This window comes from Oncorhynchus clarkii, chromosome 25, assembly GCF_045791955.1.
Source record: "Oncorhynchus clarkii lewisi isolate Uvic-CL-2024 chromosome 25, UVic_Ocla_1.0, whole genome shotgun sequence".
Classification (NCBI taxonomy): domain Eukaryota; kingdom Metazoa; phylum Chordata; class Actinopteri; order Salmoniformes; family Salmonidae; genus Oncorhynchus; species Oncorhynchus clarkii.
Window position 1 is genome coordinate 32459073 of NC_092171.1, and position 8107 is coordinate 32467179.

The window sequence follows — 8107 nt, forward strand, 5'->3', positions numbered from 1 at the left end:
AGTAACTGCCGATCTGATGTTCAACAGTTCTTGTCGGTTAAATGGTAGCGGACATATTTTGTGAAAATGAAGTAAAGATTAACGGCAAAAGAATCTCAATCTAGCAAAGTTTAGACGGAACTCGCAAAATGGCGGGCATCCAAAATGGCGCCACACCCCTTAAAAAAAAGGTGCCATTGTGTGTTGAAACAGTTACTCTTTTAAGTAGGTGGATGCATTCCAACCGTCTCCCTTTCTCTATTTATTTCTTGCTTGCTTGTAGTCATTTTTTTCTCCCTCATTCTCTGTTCTGCTCATTGGGGCTCCTGAGTGGCGCAGCACTTTAAGGCACTGCATCTCAGTGCTAGAAGTGTCACTACAGACACCCTGGTTTGAATCCAGGCTGTATCACAACTGGCTGTGATGGGGAATCCCATAGGGCGGTGCAAAATTGGCCCAGTGTTGTCTGGGTTTGACAGGTGCAAGCCATCATTTAAATAGGAAGTTGTTCTTACTGACTTGCCTAGCTAAATAAAGGTAACATTTAAATAAATAAATACATCTGATCCTTCAAGTAGGAGGGAAGTCTCATAGCTACAGACTAACAGCATGGTTACCTGTCCTCCTTTATCTCTCACATGTTTATTTTCGCCGAGACACCAGTATGACCAGACCCCAATCCGGGTCCATTGGAGTTGGGTCAGTTTCCCCCTATTACATGTAAAGTGGTTTGAGCACGTGGAAAAGTATCAAATCCACTGACTATCATTGTCATGCTATACTATTTTGTTTAATTTCATGTGTATCTGAAGTTTTTACTTTCAGTAAATAGTAAAGGCCTCCTTGAGTTAAACTGCAGTAGAGGCCATGATGCCATATAGGTCCAAACGAAAACTGAGTCTGCAAGAAACTACAACAACTGCAGCTTCTGTGCTTCCACAACCTCATAACAAGGAGCTTGTTTATCTCTCATGCAATGCTCAAAGGCACTAATGGAGTCCATTCTAAAAGTTGTCAGAACTCTAAATATATGGCTCAGTTGTACATGATTAAAAAAACATACAGTAACAATGAATAATGAAAGAGAGCAACCTGGCTCTAGGTATTCTACTGGTTTGTGACTGCCTCCGGTTAGAGGGGAATAAGGCAGCCCAAGAGTTAACACACAGGGAACTTTATTTAAACACACAAATAGTCAAGTACATGAGGATGGTCCTGTAAAGGTATTTGTGTTCACGAATTCCATGCACAAAACTCTACACATGATAACCCCGTCAGGGCCAGGGAAATATTTATACCCTTGCAGAAATTTGCAACGGACATGTCTGACCAGCGCAGGGCTGGCTAGGAGCATCTGACCAATCAGAGATCGTCGTGATCATTGCATGGGCAGAGTGTGGGGTGCATGGGGAGAATCTGATTGGCTGAAGCCACGAAGTGGAGGTAATAGCATTCTCTCAAGTGAGGGGGAGAAAAGGTGAGCATGGGCATTAGCCAGACTCTGTGGCGCCCGCCAGACAAAGAAACACACACACTGGAAAATAGTCCTAGGACCTGGACTGCTTACTTGATGAAGTGACGTTCAGTTATTCTTGGTAAATTGCATCCCCTTTTCTTTTTGGAATATTTATATTTTAAGATATTTTGAGCAGTATAACAATACACACCAACAAAACACAAATCTAAACATCTAGACATGGAGTAGACACAGCAATGATTGCTTTCTATGCCTGTTAACAAAATTCCAGGTGGGAGAGAGGCAAGCAGGTAAAGAAAATGAAGACTGAAGGAATAATCATGTGAAAGATCTAGGCTTACATTTGAAAAACAAATCTTACCAAAATTAAGTAGCTTATAGGACTACCCATATGGCCAGTGTGTTCCATACAACAGCATGTTAAAGTTGTATTTATTTTTGGTTCCAGGTGGAACCCTCTGTGCAAAACGTTGTACATGGAACCCATAATTGCTATACCTGGAACAAAAAGCATTTACCTGGAACCAAAAGGCATTATTCAAAGGGCTCCCACATGGGGACAGCCAAAGAACCCTTTTAGGTTCCAGATAGCACCTTTTTTTCTCAGAGTGTGCGCACACTTACTAGACAATGTTGAGATTGCAAGAAAGGCATTTACTGTACATGTGACATTAAAAACTTGAAACTATAAACTTGATATACACACTCACTCACAGACACTACACTCCCACACAACACAACACTACACTCCCACACAACACAACACACACACACACCGAGTCATGGCTGAACGATGACAGGGATAACATACAGCTGGCTGTGTTTTTGTTCCATCAGCAAGATATAACAGCTGCCTCCGGTAAGACAAGTGGTTTGCGGTCTGTGTCTATTTGTAAATAACAGCTGGTGCATGAAATCTAATATTAAGGAAGTCTCGAGGTTTTGCAAAAACTAAAGCAGGAAGTACCAGTGACTCGCTCAATAAGGAAGTGGCCAGATGAAGCAGATTCTAAGCTACAGAACTGTTTTGTTTGCACATACTGGTATATGTTCCGGGATTCTTCCGATGGCATTGAGGAGTACACCACATCAGTCACCACAACAGCATCGATTACGTCGTCCCCACAATGACCGTATGTACATACCCCAACCAGAAGCCATGGATTACAGGCAACATCCGCACTGAACTAAAGGGTCAGATGTGACAGGGCTTGCAAACTATTATGGACTACAAAGGGAAGCACGGCACAACGTTCCATTGGAACACAGGAGTGATGGTTGCTGATAATGAGCCTCTGTACGCCTATGTAGATATTCCATTGAAATCAGCCATTTCCAGCTACAATAGTCATTTACAACATTAACAATGTCTACACTGTATTTCTGATCAATTTTATGTTATTTTAATGGACGTAAAATGAGCTTTTCTTTCAATAAAAAGGACATTTCTAAGTGACCCCAAACTTTTGAACGGTAGTTTACGTGAGAATGCTATTCATTAACTACAGCTCAGTGTTCAACACCATAGTGCCCTCAAAGCGCAACACTAAGCTAAGGACCCTGGGACGAAATACCTCCCTCTGTACCTGGATCCTGGACTTCCTGACGGGCCGTCCCCAGGTGGTAAGGGTAGGTAACAACACATCTGCCACGCTGATCCTCAACACGGGGGCCCCTAATGGGTGTGTGCTCAGTCCGCTCCTGTACTCCCTGTTCACCCATGACTGCATGGACAAGCACGACTCCAACACCATCATTAAGTTTTCCGATGCCACAAGAGTGGTAGGCCTGATCACAGAGAACGATGAGCCTATAGGGATGTCAAAGACCTGGCAGTGTGGTGCCAGGATAACAAACTCTCCCTCAAAATGATCAAGACTAAGCAGATGATTGTGAACTACAGGAAAAGGACGACCATGCACGTCCCCCATTCTCATCGACGGGGTTGTAGTGGAGCAGGTTGAGAGCTTCATGTTCTTTGGTGTCCACAGCATCAACAAACTATCACGGTCCAAACACACCAAGACAGTCATGAAGAGGGCATAACAATGCCTATTCCCCCTCAGGAGACTGAAAAGATTTAGCATGTGTCCTCAGATCCTCAAAAAGTTATACAGCTGCACCTTTGAAAGCGTCCCGACTGGTTGCATCACTGCCTGGTATGGCAACTGCTTGGCCTCCGACTGCAAGGCACTACTGACGGTAGTGCGTACGGCCCAGTGCATCACTGGGGTCAAGCTTCCCGCCATCCAGGACCTCTTTACCAGGCGGTGTCAAAGGAATGCCCCCAAAAATGCTAAAGACTCCAGCCACCCTAGTCATAGACTGTTCTCTCTGAAACTACACAGCAAGCGGTACTGGAGCGCCAAGTCTAGGTCCAAAAGGCTTCTAAACCGCTTCTACCCCCAAGCCATAACAAATGGCTACCCGGACTATTTGCATTGTCCCCTCCCCTCACCCCCTTTTTTATGCTGCTTTTACTCGGTTTATTATCCATGCATAGTCATTTTACCTCCACCTACATATTACCTCAATTACCTCGACTAGCCAGTGCCCCCGCACATTGACTCTGTACCGGTACACCCTGTATATAGCCTCGCCTCTGTTATTTTCTTATTTTTCATATATTCATTTTATTTTAGTTAATACTTTCTCTAACACTTTTTATCCTTCTTAAAACTGGCCAGTTGGTTAAGTGCTTGTAAGTTTGCAGTTCACTGTAAGGTCTGTTGTATTCGGCGCATGTGACAAATAACATTTAATTTGATCGTTTGCTGTTGCTATTCTGTTCTTCATTTTACTCTTATTATTATCTATCCATTTGCCTAGTCACTTTATCCTGCCTTCATGTACATATCTACCTCAAATCCCTCAAATACCTCGTGCATCTGCACATTGATTTGGTACAGAGACTCCCTGTTTGCATCTCCATTCTTGTGTATTTTATTTTATTCTTCTCACTATTTTTTTAAATGATCATATAATTTTTACTCTGCATCATTGGGAAAGGTTCATAAGCAAGCATTTCACTTCCAAGTCCACACCAGTTGTATTCGGCACATGTGATAAATACAATGTGAACACTCAATGACAATTTTGTCAAGAAGCTCAATGGTCTTTGAGGGACTTAATTGTTAAATACATGATATTGCCCTTGGCATTTCTGAATTCGTTTCTGAGGGTCTGGAATCTTCGCCACAAATTCCTCAATTGGTTGTCCCTTGAGCCTGTTTTCATGTGTGAAAAGTAACGTTGTGTATGTTGACTCTTCACAAAATGTGGTCTCAATGATCTTTTCTTACATGCATACATTTTCATACTGTTCCCCCATGGGAATCAAACTCACAACCCTGGCGTTGCAAGTGCCATGCTTTACCAACTGAGCCACACTTTTCTTCTTCTGTGAAACTGCCCTAACACTCTATTGCAATGATCTTTTCTTATCACGCGGTAAAGAAACGGCCAAGTACTGACCTGAATAACATTCATATCACAAAGAGGAAACGATTCATCTCTTTGCTTCATCTGTATAAAAAAAAATGTTATCTGTAAATTGTATGTGCTTTGTGTTCATAGAATATAATGATTTTTTTTTATTACAAGGGGAGTGCAGAAGCTTTTATGAATTTGCTGCACACATCTACAAAATATGAATGACACAAGCTTGGAATCGGGTGTGTTTGATTTCTTTACACAACCACTTAAAGATGATTCAATTAAGCCCTCATCATAGACCAAATAAAGTAAAGTGTTACCAAATTATTTATGATGGCAGTCACTTATAGCTTTAGCTAAGACATGTATGAGTCATGTTTTCAGAATTTAAGTTTAGTGTACTGTAGGCCTATGTTTACTGGTCTGGGTGTTCTAGCCACATGTCCAGAGGTACAAGAAGCCCATCAACGATCAGGAGCATCTCTAGTTTATTTTCATGTAGACACCGACATAATCTCTCAGCGCTTTCAAAGGAGAATTTCCATTGAGAATTATTTTTAGTCCAGGACTAGGCTTAATCTGTGTCCAGGAAACCGGACAATAGTGTTTTATTTCTTTGCACGGTCGGATGACTCGTGTCTGAGACTGATGTTGACTGGCCAGTGTGGAGTGGGGAAGAGCACTGTGGGTAACACCGTCCTAGGCAAAGAGGCATTTGAATATGGACTGCGTTGGTCTTTCCTCCCTGACCAATGACTTTTGGAAAGCAGAGGCAGTGTGTGGGAGAGGAGTAACAGTGGTTGAGACTCAATGCTTGTTCAACACTCTCTGTATGCCCCTGGACCTCATCCCTTCCTTCTGGTCCTTCAGCTGAGACAATTCACACCGCAAGAACAGAGAGTGATGGAGACTACATCTGACGAGGTCAATGAGTACACTGTTGTTCTCTTCACAGGGAGGGAGAGACTAAAAAACATATTAATAGATGAGTTCATTCAACAAGACACAATCCTGCCTCCGCCTGTTCAGAAATGTAACAGTCGGATGGGTATATGTGTTCAGGAGCAATGTCATGGCAAACAACAATCAGATCATAGAGCTTTTAGCTAGACGAGAAACAATGTCAGGAAACATGGAGCCGTTCACTCTCAAAAAAGACCTATTTTATTCAGGTGACAGCGAACAAGGACAACAACCAATAAGAGAGCGAGAACTCAGGGCTACCTCAAAACTGCTGGTGTGGGGCTTGTTGGTGTGGGGCTTGTTGGTGATGGTTCTTTTTATTATGCTATGCCTGGTGGGAGTTGTGGTATGGGCATTGCTTGGGTGAAAAATGGGGCCATTGGGTTTGGTATCTCCATCACCCTATCCATTATGGTTGTAATGATCAAAAGGCAAATATAATACACGTATTATAGATTTTAGAGCCTGACAGAAAGCCGACCACACGTTTCACTCCAAACTCTACACTGTCATCAATTAACTAGCACTTTTGTTTTCAAGAGATCCTGCTAATGACACAAAACAAACTTTAAAAAATAAATAAATGTGAATACCCATTATCATGTGTACTGTATGTGACTGTTACACACTAAGGGCTCTATTTTCAGCTGGCTCTAAGGAGTGGCAAGTGTCAAACGCATGTTAGTTTGGTCCTGTTAAAACTGTCGCACTGGCATATATTCGGCAATTTACCTGTCTATCAGCTAGCTTCTGCTGAGGGGGAGGGGTGGCAATATTTGAGGTGTGTTCTTAAAAACAAGCGCAAAAGTGACAATTTCATACAGTGCTAATGGGAATTTAAGACCCACAAAAAGCAGGTCTTAACGGTATGCAGTCTATAAAGGCATGGATTTTGAGAGTGGAAGCGCAGCCTACCCATTCATTACACACAGTGCCCATGGAAGAGAGATGTGCCTTTGGTGCCAGTGAATTGTGTATTTAGAAAGAATATTTTTGGAGAATATGCCTCACATTTTATTAAAAACCTAATTTATTAAAATGATTCACTGTCCATGGGTTTATGGTGAGAATGTATGTAACAGGGTTATATTGGTGATTCCCCTTGCCACTTTATTGTTAAGCCAATGGGTTTTTGGTTTGAGTTTGTCTTGCCTTCACCTACTCAACATGGCATCTTATTGGCTGGTTTGCGTAGCTTGCTTACGAGGGAGGATGTTTCAGTTAGAATCGTCCCAGTGAACATGCGCCAAACCAGCGGTAAGATGTTGGTTGCAAAGCACTGTATGTCAGAAGTGATTTTATTCTCCCAAGTGATGATTTAAATGTACAATTTATATCAATTTGTTTGCAAATGTTATTAGAACACCACACATAAGATTTAGCAGTTTTTGGTGCATATTTGTTATGCATTTTGTTGTAGAGAATTCCAGCTAATACTAGCTAGCAACTTACTGTGTCTGGTGGGGGGGTTCGTATATTTTGTACAGTGCATGAGTGCAGAATTGGATGGTGAGTCATTGCATGACGTGCAATTTTGTGCTGTTTCTATCAGGTACATTGTTCAAAATATATTGTATATTGTAATTGTTGTATTATTTTGGTAACTACAATGCCCCAGTGAACAAGCACCAAACCAGCGTGCGTGAGTGCAGAGTTGGATGGTGAGCCGTGCATTGCATGACGTGCAATTTTGTGCTGTTTCTATCAGAATAAATCTCCATGACTGGAGCTACACGTTGGAGTTCGTGTCGATGATTGATTGTACACAACGCAAGAAGAGTACTGTTACATGTACATGTCTCGAATGCAATGCAATTTCATCTGCTAGGCCTATTTTTGGAGAAGTGCAAATATGATCTTACAATATTACATTTGCAAGCAATATAACAGCGAGTGAACATTCCCCATTTATCTTTATATTGGATATTTATCCAGCTCCTGTGGAAAGTTTGGATGTGTGTAAAACTTTCATAGTCTAAACTGCCTTTATTATACGCCCACATGGAGCAATTATGGTGCCTTTACCTGGATTTAGGAACCTCCTATTGTTGTTTCGTTTTTATTTAGAATTTGATTAGAATTATACACTATCTTTTAGTTCTCATCAATAGCCTAGTGAATTTAATCTTGCTTATTGACTATGTTTGGCATGTCCAGATTACAATTTCCATTAGGCCCAGCCCCTATATCAGTGTGAAGGCTATAGCCTATGTTTAACAATCTATTTCCATATTGAAGAAATGCAATTAGAAC